At 40.7% G+C, this 25,769-nt stretch overlaps 1 protein-coding gene and 1 non-coding gene across 3 annotated transcripts in view; both read right to left on the bottom strand.

Annotated features, from left to right (window-relative positions):
• Window positions 1-17,779, bottom strand: part of LIPC (lipase C, hepatic type) — a 173,741-nt gene extending 155,962 nt beyond the window's left edge. Inside the window, exons 1-2 of one of the 2 annotated variants that reach the window (XM_029236866.1) lie at window positions 17,602-17,779; window positions 1,171-1,267 (exon numbers count right to left, since the gene is read on the bottom strand). The gene's annotated coding sequence lies outside the window, so the exon portion shown is untranslated. The remainder of the gene's footprint in view (window positions 1-1,170; window positions 1,268-17,601) is intronic. The other variant, XM_029236867.1, reaches the window with a different exon arrangement.
• A 1,775-nt stretch (window positions 17,780-19,554) lies between these two features.
• LOC114905466 lies at window positions 19,555-19,661 on the bottom strand. Its single transcript, XR_003796289.1, has one exon. It is a non-coding gene; the product is annotated as a U6 spliceosomal RNA (small nuclear RNA).
• Window positions 19,662-25,769: the final 6,108 nt, after the last annotated feature.

Below are 25,769 nucleotides of genomic sequence, written 5' to 3'. Positions count from 1 at the left end.
ATAAATAAGAGATTTATGTAGATTGGTAGAATGTAATCAGAGCTATGGAAAAAGGAAAAGTATGGCTGAGTTAAGGGGGTTGGGGAAGGTAGTGATTTTAAATAGAATGGTCAAGGTGAGCCTTGTTGGGAACCTGAACTTTGAGCAAGGGTTTGAGGGAGTTGCCCCTGTGGACATGTTGAGGAGAGCATCAGGTAGCCAGAACAGCCAGTGCAAAGGCCCTGAGGTAGGAGCATGCCTGGAATGTTCCAGGAACAGCAAGGAGGCCAGTGATTAGGGAGACATTATTAAAAGGACTTTGGCTTTTATAGTATGAGACACGGGGAACCATTCTGAGCAGAAGAGTGATATGATTTGTATAATATTTGTAAAAGATCATTTTAGTTTGCAAGACTAGGAGCAAATTATTAGCAAACAAGGGTGCAAGTGGGTAGATCTGCTAAGAGGCTATTACAGTGATCCAGCAAGAGGTGATGGTGCCTTGGTTCAGCACAGTAACAGTGGAATTGGGGACTGATGGATGGGTGGTGGATATATTTTGAAGGTAGATACAACAGGATTTCCTGACTACTGGGATGCAGAGAAAGAGAGGAGTTGAAGATGACTTCAAGGACTTTGGCTTGAGCAAATGGGACAATGGTGTTGCTAGCAGCTGAGATAGGAAAGGATGTGAGTGGAGCAGGTTTGGTGATGGAAAATCAAAAATTCAGTTTTGCCCAGGTGGAGTCTGAGATGCCTCTTAGACACCCAAGTGGAAATGTTGGGTAGGCAGTTAGATAACTTGGTGATCATTGCCCGGATGAAACGAACTGATAGGACCTTCTGAAACCACTGGCAGTTTGGACAGACTGATCCTAGGCCAAAGCTTAACTCTGTAGTGTCTTGTGGCTGCACCAGCTTCCAGAGGACTATACCTTGGAGACCATCTAGTCAAATGCATGATTTCTGAGCAGAGGTTTCTGTGCTGGCTTCTTGGCTGGCTCCATCCTACCTGCATAGTTAAGCAGGATCTGAAGGTTCCACTTTACTTCTTATTTCCCAGAAAGTTGGAACCTAAAATCAGCTGACTATCTACCTGGCTCCTCTCCCCTGGGTCTACCTCATCTCTTATCCTTTGGGTACTGCCAGGTACCAACTCCACCCCCGGCCTCACTCTACAGATTAACTCACCAAGAAACCACTGAATCCAAGTGCCTCTGGGATCCTGGGTCTATTATCAACTAGCTGGCAAAATGTTATTTAACCTTAATGAGTTCCATCTCCTCACCTGTAAAATAAGAGAACATGGGCGGGAGATAATACTTTGAGGTATCAACAATATATTTCTCCCAACCTCTTCCCTCACCCTCTCCCTTCCACTTAAGAAGAGTAAAGTAGAGAGAAGACTATAAACCTTTTGTCTTCCTGAAACTTAGGGCCTAGAGTAAGTGAATTCTAACCAACAATGGCAAGCAAAAGGCTAAAAATGTTTCAAAGGGATGTGAAGGGAGAAAGAGTACCCCTACCATCCCATCACTAGAAAGAGAGTCTCTTGGGCTTTGTAAGTGGGTGGGGAGAGAGGGAGATTTGTCTATGAGGGCAGAGGGGACAGTCCCTTGCTTCCAGAAAGTGGTAAGAACCCAAAGAAAAAATGGCTGTGTGTCAGCAGGGGGACAAAAGATGTCCCTGTGCCTGCCATGGGGTGTGAGTAGCAGTAAGCCTCTGGTGCCAACAGGTCATGAAGATGGGGAGGAGTGGCCCCTTAGTGGTCACCTATGTGGTCTGATGTCAGATGATCAGGTGCTTACCCCTAACCCCATTTCTGGGTATTGTGTCAGATCCAGAACTGTGGGTGGGGGGGGGGGAAGAAAGAATCTAGGAGGGCCTAAATAATAGGAGTTTGGAGTCATAACTCAGGTGGGTTACAGAAAATAAAGGTATTTCTTCCACATCAGAATTTGCGGACTGAGATTCACACTTCTACAAACACAGGTATGTCATTAGTATTATGGATTTATATGTGAAGTGCCCAGCCAAGTGCCTGGTTCATAGTAGAGGTTCAGTAAATTACAGTGACTTATTTTGAGGCAGTATGCTTAGTGGTCAAGAGTCCAGGCTTTGGAATCAGACAGATCTAAGTTAAGGTCCCTGGCTTATCACTTCCTAACTGGGTGACCTAGGGCAAGACATTAGTGTTCTGAGCTTTAGATTTTTCCATCTGTGTAGTGGGACTAAGTATATCTACCTGATCAGATTAAAGGAGATAATGTAAAGAGGTAAGCCCTTAGCAATCCTGCCAAGCAGGAAATAATAAATGGCAGCTATTCTTACCATTTTTATTGTTTTTAATTCATGTAGGGGGTCCAGGAGGTAGATAACAGCACAATCACAGGATTAAAATTTAGTGGAAAATTAAAAGGGGAGGAAAACAGAAGGGTCTGGATCAGTGGTTCCAAAATCTGATTGAGGGTTGGAATCAGAGTCAGCCTGAGAGCTCAGGAAAAGAATTATAGGCTCTTCCCATGAACAAGTGAATGAGAACTTCCAGAGCTGGAGCCTGGACAACCTTAATTTTAAACAAACTCTTCAGATTATTCTTGGTCACCCAAAGTTTGAGAACCATTTCCTCAGAGTGGGGTTTGAGACATCTGTTGGGGCACAAGAAGAAAATAATAGATCTTTCTGATTTTTCTTGTATCACCTGCTCTAGGCTGAATGTTTGTGTCCCCCACAAATTAGTATATGAAACCTAGCCCCCAGGGTGATGGTAAATGGATAGGGCATTTGGTAGGTGATGAGATCATGATGGCAGAGGCCTCATGAATGGGATCAGTGTCCTTATGAAATGAACCCCGGACAGTTCCCTTGCCCCTTCCTCCATGTGACGTTACAAGGAGAATACAGCCATCTGTGAGGCCTTCATCAGACACCAAATCTGCTGGTGCATTGATCTTGGACTACCCAGCCTCCAGAACTGTGAGAAATAAATTTCTATTGTTTATAAGCCACCCAGTCTATGGGTATTCTATTATAGCCTCCCAAACCAACTAAGATATCACCTTTGAAAATTTTGTGTATATATAATGCTTATATTTATACTGTATTACTTGTACACAGTACTATGTAATGTATTAGTGCTATATACTTTATAAACAGATAAATATCCATGTATTTTGGAGGGGCACTCAAAATTTTTTTCAAACTGACAAAAGTGCTTCATTAAAAATGTGTGAAGGCTCTGCCGTAGAGGGATGCAATGGCCCCCAGGCCTTTGGGACGTGATTATAATGTAGGTGATCCCATCAATACACGGGAATCAGTAGATCCATTAGTGGGATCTTTAGCCATTTCCACACCCCAGAAAGCCCAGCAGTTGATGGAGGACACTTCATTTCCCATGGCCTGATCCCATGGAGCCTGAGGCCTCCAGCAAGTTATCAGCATTGTGCATAGTGGTAGGGCCCAGTGCTTTCTCTTGTCTGCAATCCTCAATCTAAAATAATAATGGTCTTATAGTTAGATCCTTAAAAATTGCCCTGTACTTGCTTCCTTTTAACTTGAAGAGCTTCTTGAAGAAATAGAGATTTCAAGAGGCTGGATTTTAATGACCTGAACGTAACCTTTCCTTTTAGTGTAATGGCGTTAAGAAAGTTAATCAGAAGAAAAAATATTTTACATAGATAAAGAGAGCAAGAGGAGGGAGAAGGCGTGGGATCAAGGTGAAAATCTCTCATGATGGGAGACACAGGGCTTTATATTCAAAATCAGATTTTCTTGCTTTCATCATCAGATGCTGGGGATACCTGAGAATTGTAGACTCTTGGCAGAATTCCGAGGAAAGAGTAATTGAAACAGTACGTTTTGGATTGGTACTATTATTTCCCTCATTTTACAGTTGAGATTTAAGAGGTTAAGAACTAGAACAAAACCATATTTTATCAGTAAAAGGCTGAGGGAGAGGAAATCAAGGCCACCTGAATCCAGGGTCAGTTTTCTAAACCATATGCCCTCAATCCCTGGCTTTCCTCAGGCCTGCACTGAGCTTTCTTTCTTCATTCTTATTCCACTTCCAAGATGAAATTTATAAAGTTTGTAGGATCACGTCATTGGAAAATGACTACCCTCTCCTACACCTGCTTGGGGCCAGGCTGCCGCCAGGAAAATGACCAAGCTTTTATGGGGCACAGATCGATCTGTGTGGACATTCTTGTACTACGTGGGAATGAAACTGAGCAGGACCCTGTGGGGCTCCTGGACATGAAAGCCTTTCTGTGTCCCCCATTCCTTGTTTGTAGGGAACAGACTCCAGCCTCCATGACCTTCCCTGAGTTGCAAAGGGCAGATTCCAACAGTTGCTAATCAGGAAAGGGAGGGGATGCAGAGACAAGGGAGGAGCAGTCAAGGAACAATAGTTCAGCCTTGGGGCCAGGTCATGGTTCCACCTCAAGGGATACACATAACAATATCTTTAAGCTCTTTATAGAACTAACCCCCTCCCCCAATGGAAGATGTAGCATTCTTCATTCCAGAGAAGACCACCTGAGAGGCCAGATTAAAGGAACCAGAGAAGTTCATCAAGAGATTATCTGAGACCAGATTAAAGGAGTGCAGGCCCCTCACACACACACCCTAATTTATCAGCAACCTCGCACTTGAACTATTGCTATAAAACTCCTCACCAAAACTTCCCGGGTGGGGGACACACAGTTTTCAAGGGCAGGAGCCTGCTGTGTCCACCTTTGCTTGCCAAAGCAATAAAGCTATTCTTTTCTACTTTACCCAAAACTCTGTCTCCGAGATTCGATTCAGCACTGGTGCACAGAGGCCGCATTTTTGGCAACAAAAACAAGTAGGGACACTTCTTTGAGCTGGCTTGGAACATGTCCTTATTTGAAAAGGGGTTGGCCTGGTGTCTAACCTTTTCCTTACCTGTTTCCTTATCTGTTTTTTAAGAAAAGTAAACAAATGAAAGGTGAACACAAGATTGCAGATGATGTTTTAGATTATTTGAAAGAATGTTTCAAGCATTTCAAGCAGGTATTTATTCACAAGATCATCCTGCCTGAATCGGTTAACCTTTTCAGATTAACCTCTGCATGGGGTCTGCCTCTGACTAGTTGTGTGACCTTGTGTAAATAATGTAGCCGCTCTTTGCCTCAGCTTTCTCATCTGTAAAATGGAAGTGGGAGGATGAAATGTTATTACATGGAATGTGCTTGGCACAATCAGAGCTCATTTGATTTTTGTAACAGATGAGACAAAAATTAGTTCCTCCATTTTACAAGTGAGAAAACTGAGACTCTGAGATTCCTTGTCTGAGGCCACATGTCTAATCTATGTAGATTGGATCTAAGGACTTCTGGGTCCCTGTAAACTCTGATACTCTCTCATTCCCAGAGTCTAAAGTGAAGAGCTAGGGAGCAAAGAGATGAGAACTCCTTTTACACTTATTTTTATGTTTCCTGATCTGTGCTAGCCCTTTTATTCTCCCCATCAGAATTACAGCTGCCGGTTTGTGGAACAATGAAAGAACAAACAAACAAAACCACAGCTATCTTTTTTGTGACTGGATACTCTGGAACCAATAATGCATTTTATGAGTTTAGTAGTTCCAGTAGAATGGAAAACCTTTTTCCTCTGTTTGCATTATGCTTGGAAGCAAAAAGAAGTAAAGATTTAAGTTGGTTTTGAACAGCTAGACAGACACAGACCATTGCTGGCTCCTTCAAGTTTGACAAGGGTTTTCTCCTCTGTGGGAAAGAGGGTGGGCATAGTAGACTCTGTGCCAGCATCCTACAGCTGCTTCGGGTGTTGGCTGGGCTTGATGAGGGGTGCTCATGCTGGGCTCCTAAGGGAGACCAACCAAGCTATGAACTGGATTGGCTGATTGCAGTAAACTAAGGGCACAGTTTGGGAAGGTGAGCCATTAGCATGGCAGCTCTCTTTCTCTGGGTCCAGTGCTTCTGACAATGGGATAGCCAGAGGCACTGTCCTTATTCCCAGTATCAGGCAGGACTGGGGCATCACTTAGATCGAAGTGGCCGAAGACTCTCTACAGCAGCTGGTGTTTGCTCCATGTCACACAGTCATTTCACAAAAGCTTTCTGAGCTCAGCAAATGAAGTCCTTGGCTACAAGAAATCAGGAACAGTTCCCAGAGATATGCTTCAAGTGCTGCCAGTGACTCATCACTTTTCCACAGGGTATCTTACTGTCATGATTAGTCATCAATTCCTACGCAGGCCTAGAAGTCAGGGGTTAACAGTTCAGGTGCCAAATCCCAAAGATACCAGACTCTATGAAATCTCACTGAAACCTCAGGAACAACCCTATAATGATGCATGTATGATTATTCCCTTTATACAGAGAGGAAAACTGAGGCTTAGGGAGGTTACTGAGTTGCCCAAATCCACACTCTAGTAAGTGGTGGAATGAAATCTGAAATTATGTTTGTCTTACTCCAAAGCACACACAACAAAAGGTAGTTTTGCCAAGGTTGTAGGAATTGGCTATGAGCTCTTCATGTATCTAAGATTTAAAAAAATGATTTTGTGGGCTTCCCTGGTGGCGCAGTGGTTGAGAGTCCACCTGCTGATGCAGGGGACACGGGTTCGTGCCCCGGTCCAGGAAGATCCCATATGCCGCGGAGCGGCTGGGCCTGTGAGCCATGGCCGCTGAGCCTGCGCGTCCGGAGCCTGTGCTCCGCAACGAGAGAGGCCACAACAGTGAGAGGCCCGCGTACCACAAAAAAAAAAAAAAAATTGGAATTGTGCTCTTGCACTGCAGATAAAGACATAGAGTGTGTGTTTATTATTGTTATTTTATTTTTTTTAATTTTATTTAATAAATTTATTTATTTATTTTTGGCTGCATCGGGTCTTCATTGCTGCATGCAGGCTTTCTCTAGTTGTGGCAAGCGGGGCTACTCTTTGTTGCGGTGTGCGGGCTTCTCATTGCAGTGGCTTCTCTTGTTGCGGAGCACGGGCTCTAGAGCACAGGCTCAGTAGTTGTGGCACACGGGATTAGTTGCTCCATGGCACGTGGGATTTTCCTGGACCAGGGATCGAACCCCTGTGTCCCCTGCATTGGCAGGCAGATTCTTAACCACTGTAGCAACAGGGAAGCCCCTATTATATTATTTTAAAAACAAATGTTCTCAAGCCGTTTCTCAGCTATTTAATGGCGATAGCTTGAAACAGCCCATGAAACATAGCAGAAGACAGATGTAATGGAGACATTATGGTTGAATTATATAATTTATACAAAGATTAATTTTCCTCAATCAGCAGTAAAAAAGACCAGCCAAGATGAGGGGACTGGAACCTTTGCCCAGGAAGCTTTGGCATGGACAGGACAGTGTGCTTGATAGGAAATTGTCAGGGTGAGACTGCTACGAAAGACCTAATTTATATACCATCAATAGTCATCCAGTTACTCTTGAAACCATTTGGGTTAGGTCATGCATAAGGGTCCTCCAGAATGCAACAACAAGATACTCTGACATGCTTTGATAATTCTGTTAAGACATAATTTTTTTTAAAAAAAGGTAAAATCATGACTCTCATTCAGATATAAAACTGAACATATGGTAAGTAACTCATTAATGAGGAAGCTGTTCAGGGTGTTAAAACTAGTTCAAAGGAGAAGATAAAACCTCCACAAATTTATATGGATAAAGGGATGTTGAAATGAATGGGCAAGTGGAAGCACATTTAGCTTCCGGGGAAGTCAACCAAACTTCTACAGGACAGCACAGAACCTGCATTTTGCACTTGTGTTAGTTATCTACAATGTACACAGTTGTAAAATGCCTCTAGAATCAGATAACCTAGGAAGGCTGTGCTGGGTGTGGGCAGTGCATAGTTTTCTATTGAAGCACAAAATCTCCCTTGTCATTCCTATTGTTAAGAAATGATAAAGGAATTATTCAGCTGTAGAATTTTAAGATAACAGGTTATATATAACTGTTTCTTTTGGAGGAAAAGACTGTCTCTTGATATTTGTCTCTTGAGTGGAGGCTTTATGATAGCAGAGAATTTGTATTTCCTTGCTGGCTTCTCTGTTTTTAGACCCATTAGCAAGCAAATTATTTAAAATCTTTGGGCCTCAGTTTCCCTACTCTAAAAGAGGGACAGTACTATTATTAACTTCATAGGATTTGGGGGAAGAATGAGAATAATCCGTGAAGGGTGCTTAGCACAGTGCCTGCTATCCTTATTTTTACTGATTACAGTCTTTCATCATGCTTTTTATTTCTCCTACACATACATGTTCCCTCCCTTCTCTTTCTCTACCCATTTAACTGACTATAATAAAGAACAGATTTATAGTGTTTTTGAAAAAATAGTATAGATAGGGTCTATGCTTCCTGGTCTTGATTTTGAAATTGACTCCCTAAGTTGTTATGCATTCCTTTGTATTAAAAAAATAAAGCACTCTCCAAAACATATTTGTTTTCTGAATACTTCCCATCATCAGTTTTAGAACAGCTAACCCTGAATTGAAATTGAAAAATGTGGCTCCTTTTCTCAGGTTAATGGCCAGAGAAAGCAGGCTCTAGAGTCGGAAAGGCCCACAGAGGGGTCCTTCCAGGGGTGCTAGGGACAGGACTCGCCGCCTGGAGAGGTCACTCTCGGGAGTCAGGACTGGGAAGTCACTGGTGAGTGTATCCCCGTCTGACTCCTTAGACCCCAGGGGTCACAACCAAGGGCCAGAGAGTCTGCGGCAGGCACAGGAAAGAACTGACCGCAAAGCTCTGCCCACGGCAGGTAGTGCAAACCTGCCTTTGGGAAGATTTTTTCCTTTGGGTCGGGTGGAGGAGGTGAATATTTTCAAACGCGAGGAGGAATTCCTGGAGGTCTCTGGGTCAGGATACCTGTGTGGATTTGACCCCATTGTCACCAGCGAAGCCCATTAACAATTCCCAGGAAATAGAAATAGAATCTGGGTGATAAAGTCTAACCTTTTTTTTTTTTCCTTTTCCTTTATGCTTGGTCTAGTTGCACTTGCTCAGAGGGGGTCGCGCGCACAGGCTTTGTACCCGGCCCTTCAGACCAGAATTCTTGGTGTGAAACGGCTATGCCCGGCACCTCAGCTCCGGAGCGTGCGCAGAAGCGCTGCACGCGCCACTGCAATTCAAGATGGCAGTGGGGGCGGGCCGTGTGCAGAGACGCTGCGCCGGGAACGTGAGCAGCGCGCCCAGTGCCCGCCCCTGGGTAGCTTCATCCCGTCCCTGCTGAGGAGATCCCTAGAAAGCAGTCCACTCCACGGCTTGTCCGGGAGAGGGCTGACTCTACAGAGCGATTGCTCACCTCTCCGTTTTGTGACGGAAAGATAAAGCTTTCCTTTGCTTCTGAACCAAAGTCGGTCTCGTTCTCCTGGCTCAAATGACACCTGGCAGGAGAACGCTTGTTGGGGCCCAGCTGGAAAGGCCCAGTGCCATCAGCCCCAATTTCAGTTCTCCCACCTTGAGAAAGTGCCAGATTATTCAGGTGAGGCCCACAGGCACCCTCCCCTTTCCTTAGCAGCCTGAGTTTTGCAGGGAAGAAGGCACTTGAGTAAGTGCTTTGCTCTGAGTGAACCAGGATGGGGAAGGACCTTTTATCTCTAGGCAAAGTTCAGGGAAAGGAGAACAAAAATATTGCTGTGTCTAGGCTTCCTTTAAATGTATGGTAACTGGAGTGATACCCTGGAGAGAGCTGTTTTTCACTCCACAGTTCCACTCCGATCACTTAATCTGACTGTCAGGCTGAGCGGGGGCGGGGGCGGGCGGTGGAATCCTGGGAGAAAGAACCATCATTTTGATGCCTCAGGAAACAGCGACGATCAGATCTCAGCGGTCAACCGGTGTGTAATTGGGATTTTGGGGCTGGGAGAATACAGTCAGATTTACACAGGGCTCCTTGCCTCTGGGCATTCTTTCTTTCTGCTATCATATCATCTCTGGAGCAAAACTGCTTGTTTTAGCTCTTGAGAGAAAAGTAACTTCCCATTTCCATTTTTCACAGGCAATGTGTAAACAATAAAGAAAGTGATAGGCTGTCAATATGTGTAGCAATACATACTTTTGGCCATACTTGGTGCCATGGAGAGAGACAGTAGAGTAGAAGATCTGAGTTTGAGTCAAGTTCTACACTGTTGTGACGCTTCTACAATGGGGATAATGAAACCTGTGATTCCAACCTCACAAGGCCATGAGAATGAAGAATGGTAAATAACCAAACATTCTTAAGCAATAAAAGAACCCACATGAAGGAGAGACCCCAGGCTGGGATGTCAAGTGGGTGAGTGTGTTTGTGGAACACAGAGATTTCAGGAGACTTGGGGGCCCAAGCAGTTTTGCTTCCTGACCTAAGAGCAGGACACCCCTTGTCGCCACAGGGGCCCAAGGCAGCTGCCAGCCACCAGCAGAGGGAAAGGTCTAGCTCCTAGCTGGTCAAGGCTCTCCTAGAAGGCATAGAGGGAGTGCTAAAGTGCCCACATTAAGTGGTTTATAGGTGTCGGGGAGGAAGAAATTTTCCTCTACCATTCTATGTTCTTCTGACTGGTCTAAGAATTAAATCGACAGGAGACAGATAAACAGGAGAAAAAGTAAACAAAAGTTTAATAACATGGGAGAGACCCAGGAAAACTGAGTAACTTGCCAAAATGGTCAAAGCCCTCCCCTTAAATACCATCTTCAGCTAAAGACACAAGAGGATGTTGGGGGTAGTGGTTTGGGACTTAAAAGGAGAGGAACGCAATTCACGTGAAGATGGAAAAGCAAATGTTTGTTAAACAATCATTTGCTGGACCACACAGAAACAATGGGACACAGAGTGGACTCTGATCTCTAGGCCCTGCTGTGTTTTTCCTACCACACTTAGCCCATATTCTTTGCAGAGATCTCTGGTGATAGCTGTGTTCTGGAAACAGGCCCTCTGTCTAAATTCTTTTAGGTAGTTAGGGAGAAGGTCACAGTTTCTTCCTGAGTCTTTTGGGCTTTAATTATTTCCATCTCAAAATAATCTGCCTGTCAAAGAGACCTTTTGGGGTGGCAAATTTTGGCTCCCCTACATGGGCTTCAGCAAGGAAACCAAAATATGAATGGGCTACCTCACAAAAATAATACCTGCAGACTTAGGAAGTAGGGGTCAAGGGCAGCTGAGATCTAGTGGGAAGCAGGAGAGCTGAGGGCTATTGCAATGAGGGAATTCCTGGGGACCTCACCCTTACTCGCAAGTGGATAAAGCCTGGGAATTTTAGTTATTAACGTGGTAAGGAAATAATATTACGATGAAGCTTGCTTTAGGTGTCTCTCTGGCTCTCTTTGCTGGCCCTTCCTGTCTTTGCTGCCCACTGCCCCCAAACTGAGTTCAGAGCCTTTGAACTGCCTTCAACCTCCCCCCTCCCCCTCAGGAAAATTCCTGCTTGGTTTTGCTTTCTCCCTGGAGACCCAGGAGGAGAGAGGCCTCTGTACACAAGTGAGACCCTCCAAACAACGCATGTGGATATTAAAGAGAAGGTGTCAAAGGGCTGAGCCCTGGGAGTTTCAACACTTGGAAGTTGGGAAAGTGAGGAGGCAGTTTTCTGCTTTTGCCAAATTATTTCTTAAGAACAAGTTCTTAATGATAATGAGACAGGCTGGGACCTGGGACCCGGGACCCTTTGCTGCAAGTGCTGCAGTGCTTGCACCTGGACACACCTCTCCTCGAGCAACAGAATGCAAAGAAACTATAACGGACTAAAAATAACTCTGTGCATGCCCAGTTGGGGCAAATTCTGGACAAAAGATACAAAAAGACCAGACAACCCAACTGCCACTTCTGAAGAGCCAGGAGCAAAAGCAGGGTACTACACATGTCCCCTGCACTCAACACCACCAGAGCCTGGGCAAAACATCTAAGCCATCCCTCCAGTCCAACCCCTGGATACACCCCTACCCTCACCCCATATAAGGAACCAGCTTGCCCCCCACCCCCTCAGGGAGCAAGCAAGGGAACCTATTACTTGTTTTTGCTCCCTCCTGCTATAGCAGGAGCCCCAGTAAAGACTTGCCTGAATTTCTTGTCTGGCTTCTAATCAATTTCTATGGATTGGGGAAGGCCGAGAACTGTGGTCAGTATCAGTAACATTTCTGGTTGAAGGGTGGGAACAATACTGCTATAAATGAATGTATGAGTCAATTTCTGGGCAACTTCACCATCATTGAATATTAGCATTCAACCTTTTTGTTTTGTTTTGTTTCTTTTAGGATATGTAAATCGTCATTTTCAGACTGCTTTCACTTACGTTGCTTTGATTTCTGGTGAGCATTAACATTTACCCACTGTTTGTCTACTAACTGTATTTCCCTTATGGGAATGGTCCTGTCTTTTACCTATTTATCTTTGGAAATCTTGACATTTATCTTACAAATTTGAATTAGCTATTTTTGATAGATCTTAATTCCTTGTAATGTTTGATAAAAATATTTTCCCTCTTAAAAAAATATCTTTTGTAATGCTGATTTTTATAGTGCAATCATTTAAATAGCCTCAAAGCTGATAAAGTTAAAATTCCCCCAGACAGGTGATAACCCTTTTTTTTCGATTTTCTGCAAGTTCTTCCATAATTAGATTTTATATTTAAATCTTTAATCAACCAAAGCTTATTCTGGTGAATGTTTTATTTTTAATAACTTTCTCTATTATAAAATCAAAAACACGGCAAAAAAGATCCATAATTTCACCATCCAGAGATAAGCACTGTTGACATTTTTGTATAGATACCTCTAAATTATTTTTCCTGTTTATATATTTGTTTTTCAAAAAATACCTGCTAACATACTTTACAAACTCTTTAATAACCTGTCTTAACAACATATTAATGACATATTTCAGTGGCATTAAATATTCTTTTAAAATATTGTTTGAAACAGCTGTGGTGCATTGTATTCTATAGATGTGCCATAATTGGCTTCATTCCCTATTGTTTTTTATTAACTCTCATGTATCTAAGATATCACTATTATTAACAGCGCTGGTATAAACATACTTAAGCATAAATCTTGGTCCCTGTTTCTGATCACTTCCTTTGCTTAAATTTCTTAAAGTGGAATTGCTGAGGTAAAGTTATAAATATATGTACATTTTTTTTTTACCTTTTCTTATATACTGCTATGTTAAGTAAATGTATATCATCTTAAGTCCTCATCAACGGTGAATGGGTGTGCCCACCCTTCCCCCTTGTTAATATTAGCTATTAACATTTTTGAAATTTCATGCTCAGTTGATAAGCCAAAATGGTATGTGTATGTTTTAATTTTTTTTACTAGTGAGTTAAAGTTGAATTTACCATCACCTCCATTTTTATTGGATATTTTCTTTCTTTCTGAATTACCTGTTAATGATGTTTATGTATTTTATACAGTAGTTTATATATTTTTATGTATTTTAAAATTGAGGTGCTTATTAAACACTTTAGTAATTTCAAGTACACAGCATAATGAATATTTGTGAATATCACCTTGCTACACAGATCCACCAAATCCTAATATTTTGCTGTATATGCTTCCTATTTTTGTTAAGAAATATACCTGTATACCTCTGTTCCTCTACCCTAACCTAATTTCATTTTCTCCTCCTCAGAGGCAACTCCATCCTGAGTTGGTGCCTATGAGTTTCATCTTTGTTTATGTTTGCAACATAGGTATGTAGCTATAAATATATAGCATATTTTGTATAAATTATTATACTTATCTATCTGCAATTTGTTTTTTCATTCAACATTATATTTTTGAGATTACTTCTGTTGATAAAACTGCTATAAATGGCCCCATTGTATGAGTATATCACACTTTTTTCATTCTGTTGTTGGATATTTGTGTGGTTTATTTTTTGTGTGTTTGTTTTTTGCTATTAAAAACAATGTTGCAACACACTTCCATCTTCCACAAGTGAACTTCTAGAGTTTACCCCTAGAAGTGAAATTCCTGGCTTGTGAGATATGTATCTCTTCAGTGTTGCTAGATGTTGATGGTTTATTCTTCAAAATGGTTATACCAATGAATACATCATCAACAAAATGTGAATGTTTCTCCAATTTTTCCACATCATCACCAGCACTTGACAGTGCTGGATTATTTCATTCTCACCAGTTTGATGGATGTAAAATGGTATCTCATTGATTTAATTTTCATCTTTCTGATTACTGGTAAGGTTGAACATATTTTTATATGTGCTGTTGGTCATTCAGATTTCCTCTGCTATCCACTGCTTGCTCATATCTTTTGCCCACCTTTTTATTAGTTCATAAGTGTTTTTCAGTAAGAAAAATATCTTCTCCCAGTTTGCATTGTCTTTTCACATTTCTTATGATGTCTTTTGTTGAACAGAATTTAAAATTTTCATGTAGTCAGATTCATCAGTCTTTTCCTTCAGGAACATCCTGTAGGGGAGGTAAAATTTTACCTTTATACTCTTAGGGTTTTTTAGCAGGGTCTGAGAATTAAACTGATATAAGACAGACTAACAAGAGAAAAGCATACAAATTTATCTAAGTGTTACATGACATGGGAGCCCTCAAAAGACCCAAAGAAACGGTGAAACTTACAATCTTTTATACTGGGTTGAACAAAGAGAGGCAACTGTGGAAAAGTAACTAAATTATGAAGAGAGGTTAAAGGAACATAAAAATTATTTTAACAGGGTCTGTTGGTAAAGAATTCTCTTGGCTTTGATTCCCCGTTGGAAAATGTTTTTCTTCTGTTACTGGGAAGGCATCTTCCATATGGGAATTTTTATCTCCTGTTTTAGGAGGAAAAGGAGAGATAAGAATGCCCTTCTCACATCTGATGTTTTTCAAGTGTCTGTAACTTAAAATAATCTTTATGCCAAAGTGGCATATTTTGGGATAGTGTATTCTGTCACCCTCCAATCCTTTGTGTCTTCATTTCTTCAATTTTTCTTTTAAATCTCACCAAAAAAAAGCAATTCTTTTTTAAAAGGGATTCTGCGATTTGCCATAATCTTTCACATTCCTAGAATTTACCTTTATTGGTCACCATGCGCTCTTGTTACAGCTGCATTCTCTAAGTTCAGTTAAAAATGATTTTTCTGCCTATGTTCATTGGGTCTGACATGGTGAAGTGACTGGTAAAAGTTAGCAGATAGATGATATGCACAAGCCATTCCTACCTTGCATGCCCTTAGTAGATGCTGCTAATTGACTGCATTAGTTTCTTCATTTATATGTATTCCCATGTATTCATTTATTCACTTATCCAACAACTATTTTTGGAAAATCTGCTATGTGCCTGAGTCTGCTTCTAACTTTTTCAAACCAGTTGTATTGGAATTGGTACTTGTGCATGTTTACCGTCCTAAGCCTATGTGTTTATGCGTGTGTGTACGTGTGTGGTATGTTTTACAGATCTGTGGATGAGGATGATAATTATCTCTTAGAATGAATTGAGTATCAGGTCTTGTTTCTCTGTGATTTGGAACTGACTACATGGTATGGGAAAATCTGTTTGTTGAATTCATAGAAACATTATTCAGTGTATTTGTTTAGGTCATACTTTTTTTGGTGGATGAGGTATTTCTTTAATAACTTTCTCAATTTCCTTCTCCATCATTATTTTCATGTTTTTGTATCTTGTTTTGCCAATTTTGCCAATATATTGTCCATTTGACTAAACATTTCAAATTGATTATAATAAATTGTGCATTGCAATAATTTATATATATATATATATATATATATATTTTTTTTTTTTTTTTTTGCGGTATGTGGGCCTCTCATTGTTGTGGCCTCTCCCGTTGCGGAGCACAGGCTCCGGACGTGCAGGCTCAGCGGCCATGGCTCACGGGCCTAGCCACTCCATGGCATGTGGGATCTTCCCGGACCGGGGCACGAACCCGTGTCCCCTGCATCGGCAGGCGGGCTCTCAACCACTGCGCCACCAGGGAAGCCCAATAATTTATATTTTAAAATCCTTTATATCAGTTGTTAAATCAGCAGTCTCCTTTTTAAGTTTGTTGATTAATACCTTTTATTTATTATATTTACAAGGGTTTTAATCTATCTTATACTCTTTTCAGAGAATGAGCATTTAAATTTATTTATTATTGCTACCAATTTTCTATTTTCTAGCTTATTTCTATCGTTCATCTTTATTCTTTTCTTTCTGTTTTCTCTTATGTTGACACTCTTCATAAGATTTTAAATCAAGTGCTTAGTTCACTTATTTCTTATTTCTAAAATAAGAGCACATAGATCTATATCTTTGCCTCTGAGTCTTGATTTGTTCATACCCCCGTCATTTTTAATAGGTGGTATTTTCAGTTTTATAATATTTCAGAAATTATTATCATGTCCTTAATATTCTACTTGACCCTGTTGCTTAGGAGAATTTTTGTTGCTGTTGTTAGAAGTTGTCAGCCATTTATTTGTTTGTTTTTATCGTAAATTTTTGTTTGTATATAATTTTAAACTTGCAGAAATATTAAAAACTAGATTCACCTTTAGCCAGATTCACCATTTGTTTGTTTCTATTGTTCTCTGATTGCTTTATAATTCATTCCCCATATATGAATTTTTTTTTGAACCACTTGAGAATAAGTTGCAGATGTACATACATACCTAAATACTTCAATGTATATTTCCTGGGAGAGACATTTTCTCTTATAAAACTTAGGAAATTTAACAGTTAAGAACATTGGAAAATTTCATTTTGATACTATACAATTTTCTAATTCCATAGTCCATATTCAAATTGTCAGTTATCACAATATTGTTTTATATATATACTATAGTGAGAGTATATATACTATATATACTATAAATTATGTATAACAAATAGAAATAAATTTATATAATCTATATTTAAATTTATAATTAATTTATATTTAAATTTATATTTTATTTATTGTATATAATATATATTTTATATATAGAGAGAGAGACGGTGAGAGAGAAATTGAGAGTATTCTAGAATTTACCATACTGAAGATGACAGTGGCAACAGCTGAAATATCTGAATGTTTACAGAAACTACTACAGATAGGGCACTCAGTATATTAGTATTTATTTTCTTCTTGTACTATGATCTAAAGTTCATATTTATTTTCATATTTACTATTGTTTTATTATGAACTTACTATATATTCAGAGTAGAAAAATAACACAAAATAACAATAATCACCCCAAATTTCAGAGCCTAGAGACAACCATTGTTAGTACTTAGATGTATATTTTCTAGACTTGTGCTTTCAATCAACAAAATTTCTGTGGACTTTCTGCTAGTTACTTAACGATTCTGTTAGGAGGCTACCAGTTTCCTTATCTGTAAAATTATGTTAATAAGAGTACCAACTTCACAGAGTTGTTGTGAAGAGTAAATAAGATCAAGAACGCTCAGGAATAGAAGTATATTAAAGCATATTAAATTATTACATGTAGAAGGTAGTTGTCATTATCTGCTGTTATAGACATCATGCCTTGCTTTGAAACTTGAAAATATCAGTCAAAGCAAGTTTCTTGGCAATATCATATAAAGCAAGATCTTAAAACAAAGATCTATGTTCAGAATGGGGGTAATCAGCTCCATCCTTTTCTCTAACCATGTCTCAAACTTCTCTCTGAGATAATGGGAATAACTTACAATAAAATGGCTGAGAAGCAGTGGTCCAGGGCCCCTGACGTGTTCCCAGGTTTCAGTTCAACTGTCCGTCGCTGCTTCTGGCTGCACTGTGGAGTTTTACAACTTAAGTTCAGCCCTGTCAGAAATCACTGCCTTGCTTTCCATTTAATTAAGCAAGCGTTTAGGTTGTACAAATAAGTTATTTGCTCCCATAATGGGTATTGAAGCTGGCCTGGCTCTTCTCATCAGGGGGGGAAAAACTGAAACTAAGGAAAACAAACGAAACAATGGTGGGTTTTCTACTTCCTGGATCGTGTAACTTGTACTACATCCAATGAAAGCCATCTGGTGGGCACCCAGACATGAGGACTGATTCTCAGCCTGTGGTTCTCCTTCTAGCCGTCCTCCAGCCCCTGCACGGCTGGAACCTCTGCATCAGTTACAGCTGCTAGGAATTGAAACTGAATTCTTACTCACTTCTGCTCCCAAGGACCAAAGAGGGACAGAGAGGAAAGCTAAGAAAGTCTGAGGTTTAAACTACAGCCCATTTTTAACTTTCCAAAATGGTCTTGGTATTTTGGGATCCAGATAACCTTAAATCAGACAATGCTGTATTACCATATTGAGGAATAAATATCCTATAATATTATAATCTGATAAACTCCAGAATAACTTGATTTATTTTTAGTTGCAGGAGCTTCAGGTCTCTGATGGCTTCTCTTTGATCAGTCAGAGGGAGATATGGGTTCACTTCCCACCTCATGCAATAGAGCAGTTTTCTTAAACTTCTCTGATAATAATAATCATTTCATCTCTTGTTAAACATTATGTTTCCAAGTCTCTCCCTGGAGGTTCTGATTCAGTGCATCTGGGATGGGGCATCAGATTTGTGTTCTTAACGTGAGAAAAGCTTGGGAAAAATCGGAGTAGAGGGAATAGTCTGTTTTTAGAATCAGACAGCTGGGGGCTGAAATCCTGGGTCTTTCACTTACTAGTTATGTGGCCTTGCACATATTACTTAACCTTCCATAACCTCATTTGAAAAAAGTGGAGATAAAAACATCTACCTCAAAGAGTTGTTGAGAGGATTAAAGGGACTAAAGCCTTTTATAGCATCTACTTTTCTGAGGCTGCTAAATCATTTCCACTTGGGTTAATTTGAAGATTATCTGTGAACTTATTTAGCACACAGGCATAATGGTTTTTTGTTTTTTTTTTTATCTTTTCCATTTGTTCAGCAGATGCTTGTAAAGCTTATATTTATTTATTTATTTATTTTTTGGCCACACCACATGTCTTGCGGGATCTCAGTTCCCTGACGAGGGATTGAACCCGGGACATGGCAGTGAAAGCCCGGAATCCTAACCACTAAACCACCAGGGAACTGCCTGTAAAGCTTTAATTGTGTGCAAGAAACTGGGGTTCTCAGAACCCACTAAGCACCTCCCTGATGGTATGGCGTGTCCCCCTGGCCCACCCCAGGCTTTTGAAGGGACTGCCCAAATTTCTTGTGTGTGTGATTCTCTGGGGCAGGCTCCTAATTATTCAGGGGGCTCCCTGAGTTTAGGAGTGTAATTGTCTTATCCTCCAATTGTACTAGAAATTCCAGTTTTCTTGAATCCAATCAAATATATGTATATATATTTTTTCCCTCTGTAGTTGAGGCAATTCCCCCCCTCCAGCTTCATTGAATTATTATCGATATATGTATGTTTAAGGTATACAATGTGATGATTAGAGACATGTATACATTGCAAAACGATGACCACAATAAGGTTAGTTAACATCTCCATCCCTTGACATAGTTATGTTATATATTTTTTACTTGTGTGGTGATAATATTTAAGATCTACTTTCTTAAAAACTTTCAATATATTATACAGTATTGTTGATTATAGTCACCATGCTGTGCATTAGATCCCTAGACCTTATTTATCCTTTAGTGGGGAGTTTTGTACGCTTTGACCAACATCTAAAAATGTGGGATGCTTCACAAATTTGCATGTCATCCTTGAGCAGGGGCCATGCTAATCTTCTCTGTATCGTTACAATTTTAATATGTATGCTGTTGAATCGAACACCACGTACATATATTTTTTCTTCAACAGAAAATATACATTTAAATTATTCCATTTGTTTCTTACACAGAATATGTTCTAGGTGCTTTGCATTATGCAATTTTCCCTTCCTGGGCAGAAAAACCTTTGTACTTTTTTTCTCCCATCCTAAAAGCAAAAAATCCAATGGATTTCTAGAGAATATATTTATACTTCCTTTATATTTAGCCTTGCTTCCAAAGAATTTAAGGCACTTTTAAAAGATACAAACAATGCAAGATTTCTCCATAGTGACTGTATCAATTTCCATTCCCACCAACAGTGCAAGAGGGTTGCCTTTTCTCCACACCCTCTCCAGCATTTATTGTTTGTAGATTTTTTGATGATGGTCATTCTGACTGGTGTGAGGTGATAACCTCACTGTAGTTTTGATTTGCATTTCTCTAATGATTAGTGATGTTGAGCATCCTTTCATGTGTTTGTTGGCAATCTGTATATCTTCTTTGGAGAAATGTCTATTTAGGTCTTCTGCCCATTTTTGGATTGGGTTGTTTGGTTTTTTTTTGATATTGAGCTGCATGAGCTGCTTGTATATTTTGGAGATTAATCCTTTGTCAGTTGCTTCATTTGCAAATATTTTCTCCCATTCTGAGGGTTGTCTTTTCATCTTGTTTATGGTTTCCTTTGCTGTGCAAAAGCTTTTAAGTTTCATTAGGTCCTATTTGTTTATTTTTGTTTTTATTTCCCTTTCTCTAGGAGGTGGGTCAAAAAGGATCTTGCTGTGATTTATGACATGGAGTGTTCTGCCTGTGTTTTCCTCTAAGAATTTTATAGTGTCTGGCCTTCCATTTAGGTCTTTAATCCATTTTGAGTTTATTTTTGTGTATGGTGTTAGGGAGTGTTCTAATTTCATTCTTTTACCTGTAGCTGTGCAGTTTTCCCAGCACCACTTATTGAAGAGGCTGTCTTTTGTCCATTGTATATTCTTGCCTCCTTTATCAAAAATAAGGTGACCATATGTGTGTGGGCTTATCTCTTGGCTTTCTATCCTATTCCATTGATCTTTATTTCTGTTTTTGTGCCAGTACCATACTGTCTTGATTACTGTAGCTTTGTAGTATAGTCTGAAGCCCAGGAGCCTGATTCCTCCAGCTGTGTTTTTCTTTCTCAAGATTGCTTTGGCTATTCGAGGTCTTTTGTGTTTCTATACAAATTGTGAAATTTTTTGATCTAGTTCTGTGAAAAATGCCATCGGTAGTTTGATAGAGATTGCACTGAATCTGTAGATTGCTTTGGGTAGTGTAGTCATTTTCACAATGTTGATTCTTCGAATCCAAGAACATGGTATATCTCTCCATCTGTTTGTATCATCTTTAATTTCTTTCATCAGTGTCTTATAGTTTTCTGCATACAGGTCTTTTGTCTCCTTTAGTAGGAAACAAAATCCTAGGTATTTTATTCTTTTTGATGCAATGGTAAATGGGAGTTTTTACTTAATTTCTCTTTCAGATTTTTCATCATTAGTGTATAGGAATGCAAGAGATTTCTGTGCATTAATTTTGTATCCTGCTACTTTACCAAATTCATTGATTAGCTCTAGTAATTTTCTGGTAGTATCTTTAGGATTCTCTATGTATAGTTCATGTCATCTGCACACAGTGACAGTTTTATTTCTTCTCTTCCGATTTGGATTCCTTTTATTTCTTTTTCATCTCTGCTGTAAGCCCTGCACACTGTTTTAAATTTTCCACTAGCCCAAGACTTTATGTCCTAATCAACCTTAGGGTCGCTAAGAACCTACAGAAGAGTCATGAAGTACCATGGAAACTATGTGCTCTCCAATATTCCAGCCAAATACAAAATGAATCAGGGAATAAGGAAACCTCCTGCTGTGGAGTTGATGATAGCTAGGTGGAAGAGCTGGGCCAAGGATCAGCCAATCCCCTGGTCCGGAAGCCATAACCATGGCAACACTAGTGATGGATGCTCTACTCCTACCAGAAATGACACCCTTAAGAGGCACCAGGAAAGAGAGGAGCCTGTCATATTTCTGGGCTAGGCTCTTGGTAAGGGAAGTTTATGTAATTTTTATGCAGAATCACTGGGAAAAAATAAACAGCCTCTTCCACATTAACCTTGCAAACCCAAATCTACATAGTAAAGGGAAATATCCAGACACACAGCCTGGCTGAGGCCAGGTGTGAGTCTCTTGTATAGGAAACCTGTAGCCTGCTGCAGATTTGCCTTTTATTCTCTTTACTTTCTTGTGACAGTGCTGTGCAGAACTTTCAACAAGAAAAGCCCAGAGGAGGATAGTTGCTTTTGAAGCCACCATTCTTGTCTGCCTCATTCATTTCAAACAGGGGTACTTCTCACAGAGATGAAGGCCTGTGTACAAACAACAATGCCCATTGCACTCTCTTGCCACCAGCTGTGATGTGGTGTCTTTTGAATTCTGCACAGAAGCTTCCTTGTTTCAGAAACTGATTGATGGTTCTTCTGAATGAAGAAGGCAACAAGAACAAAAAGCAGGGCTCCTGGTAAGGCAGGGTACTTCGAGAGAACGGACTTGAAAGCACTTAAAAGGTAAACACAAGCCTCTGTGAAAGTAAAGCATTCTGAAAGGCATTGAGCTGTTCCTGGTTGATAATCTGCAGTTCTTAAGGATCTCCAAGTGCTTGTGCAAACGTACATAAGCTCCTCGGAGACATCTGACTTGGTATTTTAGACTTTTTGGTGGAGGAAAAAAAATTAAATCCAAATAGATGTAATAAAACAGAGAAAACAAATTGAAATAAAAAACATAAGCAGCCCGAGCTGGATTTAAGGCAGTGAAACAGAAAACAATGCATTGAAAGAGCTTGTAATGAGGCACCTCTGCAGAGAAGAGGGCAGGTGATTTCTCTTTAGAAAGACATGGAAAGGCCTTCAAAGACTCCTTACAAAGACTCCTTACAAACACCATGGGCAGTGTTAGGACCTGCTCTGTGTGAACTCTGAGAGATGGGCCTCCTCTTTCCATAAACCCTTGTCTTTCCCTTTGGCCTAACAGATAGAAATAAACCAGTTAAAAACAGCCATAAGAAATCTAGCCACAGTAAATAGTTTCATTATAAGAAACTCTATCAAACTCCCTGTGGGTCAGCATTCTTCATGAGTCCGTGTTCAGGACACAGTGCTGGCTGAGGAGCAGGTGGGGGAGGGGTTGTAAGGGTTGGAGGGGTGGGGAAGTTAAATGAAGCAGGAATCCCTGTCCTGGTCAGTGGTTCTTACACACCATGTTCTCATTTAAAAAAAAAAAAAAAAATTGCACCAGCTAGATGGTATTCCACTGTGTAACTATCTTAGGGTTAGTATCTCATTTACACAGAAAAACAGTTAATCAAATCAGTCACTCTTGGTTGCCCGCCCAGCAGCCATTCTCTTCTTTAATTTTTTGCCTGCAGAGCCCCAGTTTTGACTGGGAGTCCTCCTGCCCTTATCGTGATTCAGGGAAGGGTGACCCTATCCCAAACTCCAAGAATAAATCCTGCTTTTGTTTTTTTAATGGTGGCTAAGGTAGGCAGAGTTTTGAGATGGCTCCCATGATCTTCACCCTCTGGTGTTACTCCTGTGATCATGGCCAAAGGCAGATTACCTAGGTGGGCCTAATCTCATTCAGGAGCCCTTTAAAAGCACAGAATTTTCTTCAGCTGCTGGTAGAAGGAAAAGTTGGAGAGATTGGAAGTATTGATATGAGAAGGATTCAGTGCACCATTACTGGTGTTGAAGATGGAGGGGGTCACGTATAAGGATGGAGAGCCGTCTTTGGAGTTGAGAGTGATCCCTGGTGGACAGCCAGCAAGGCCATGGAGACAGTCCTACAGCTACAAGGAACTGAATTCTGCCAGCAATCTGAATGCGTTGGAAGTGACTTCTTCCCCAGAACTCCAGATGAGAGCTCAGCCCAGGTAACACCTCGATTTTAGCTTTGTAAGTCCCTAATCAGAGAACTCACTCAAGACTTCCTGGACTTCTGACCTATAGAGCTGTTAGAAAATAAATGGGTATTGTCTTAAGCTGCTTAGCCCGTGGTTATTTACAATGCAGCAATAGAGAACTAATAAAGCAACTTATAGTGTCAAGAAATTTATATTTCTGCTGGGGAGGAATTAATTTTCAGCTCTGACCCTAATCAGGAATCAGCAAGTTACCTGTGGCAGAGGCTGGTGATTAGTTATCCAATAGCCACTCCCAGCTTTTGCCTTGGTGCCCACACCTCCCTACTTCCCTCATGAAAGTCACAAATAACAGACTCTTGCCTTCCTCCCGCCCTTGCTGCTGGGTGGTCATGTGACCTGGATCTGCCTTTGGGTATAGTCATGTGAGAACATGAGGATAGAGCTGTAGCAGCCGTTTTGTAGCCATAAGGTGAGTAGCCTAAGGATGGTGGAGTGGAAAGAAGGAAAGATCTTGGTTCTTTCAATGCAATTTTGTTTTTCTTTTGTGACAATTTTGAGCTAAGGTGCCAACTCTGGAATTGTGTACTTTCAGATCTCTTGTAAGATAATTCTCTTAAGTCACTCACAGTCTGGGTTTTCTGTGGCTTGAAGCTGAGCATACCCTTACATGTGCTTCCTACTCTAAAAAGTGTGGTAGGCAGAGTGCAGAGACATCTGAGGTAGAGTGAGTGTAGAGGTTGGGGAGCAGGCTTTTGGCACAGGTAGGAAAGGATCCATAGGTGTCCAGGGGCATGAAGGAAAAATATTCCATGAGATTCTTCGCCAATGCAAGAAACTTTATGTGGTACTAGTCATATGGACTTGGACCATTCATCGAATCTTGGTGAACCTAAGTTTACTTTTCAAAGTGAGGATAACACCACCTGTGTCACTTGGTTCACTTGGTTTTATGAGGATCAGATTTGATTGTATATGTGAACTTGTATTGGAAACTTTAAAAGGAAGCTCTGTTGTAATATCAAAGCCACACTTGGTGCCTGGTACATAATATGTGTGCTCAATAAATATTTGTTGGGTGGATGTGCTGTGCCTGCTTGTCTACATCAGGGTTGTTTGCATTGCACTGTGAGCTTGGGGGTTGCACTGCTGTCTGACTAATTGCTCCATATAGCGCCTACTCCAGAAAAAACTTAAAGGAGGGTTTCACTAAATGCTTTCTTCTTGGCAGTGACGTATTAGGTACTGCAGCCTGGATAGGGAATTCAGCTTTTGTTTTCTATGTATTTTCCACTAAATATGCTGTGACGAGGTGTCTGTTTTGATCAGGGATACTGTCAATTATTCCTCTCCCTTCTTGACTTTCTCTATGATTTAGGGTGTGAAGACATCTGTTGGCTTTAACCTATCACTGTTGTGTGAGATACTTTGGCTCCAATCAGTAGGGCTGTGTCCAAGGCAAGCTGGCCCCCTGTGAACTCCCAGGCTGCTGAATCAGTCATCTGCCAGGTGACAGGTGGTGCCTTTAAGATATTGTGGAGCAAAAGGAGACAGTAACACCTGGCACTTTAAAAGCTTCCCTATGCCAGACAAACAAGGAACTTATTTGTTTCCTTTAGGCTTGCCCCCTGTAACGTCAGCCACTTTCCCAAGTCCTAATCCATGGTTCATATTTCATGCATCCACTTGTGGATCTCATTGACTCTTGGCCTCTGCCTGATGGACTCCTGGGACTGTGGCTTGTCACTGATTCTGTGACAGTCAGCTCTCCCTGGTTTTGGTGTTGCTGTGCTCCATGCTACACTGGATATGAAACACTCAGAAACATGACTGAGGGCAGACAGGCCGAAGTCTGAGAAAGACTTATTTCAGTTGCTCCCCAAAAGGAATTATATTGGAATAAGGCAAGAGAGGAGATTCAGAAGTGTCTTCAGAAGACTGGAGACACTGAAGTCTGGATGGCTTAACAAATAACAGTGAAGTTGAACATAGTATTTAAGTACCAAGATGTAGATGGCGTAGCACTGATGAAATAGGATAGGGGTGTGTGCGGGGTGTCAATGACACGATTGTGCAGCCAAGATGAAGAGAGGCAAAGAAGTAGATGTTGATCTTGAGGAGCAAAACCATGGTTTGGAAGTAGTGGGCTTGAGAATGAAGAATGGGCACCAGAGTCAGAAGAGGACCATTCTAT

This window comes from Monodon monoceros, unplaced genomic scaffold (genome assembly GCF_005190385.1).
Source record: "Monodon monoceros isolate NGI ecotype Baffin Bay Population unplaced genomic scaffold, NGI_Narwhal_1 Super_Scaffold_21, whole genome shotgun sequence".
NCBI lineage: Eukaryota > Metazoa > Chordata > Mammalia > Artiodactyla > Monodontidae > Monodon > Monodon monoceros.
The sequence above is the reverse complement of the archived record's forward strand: the minus strand, read 5'-3'. Positions and strand labels throughout refer to the sequence as shown.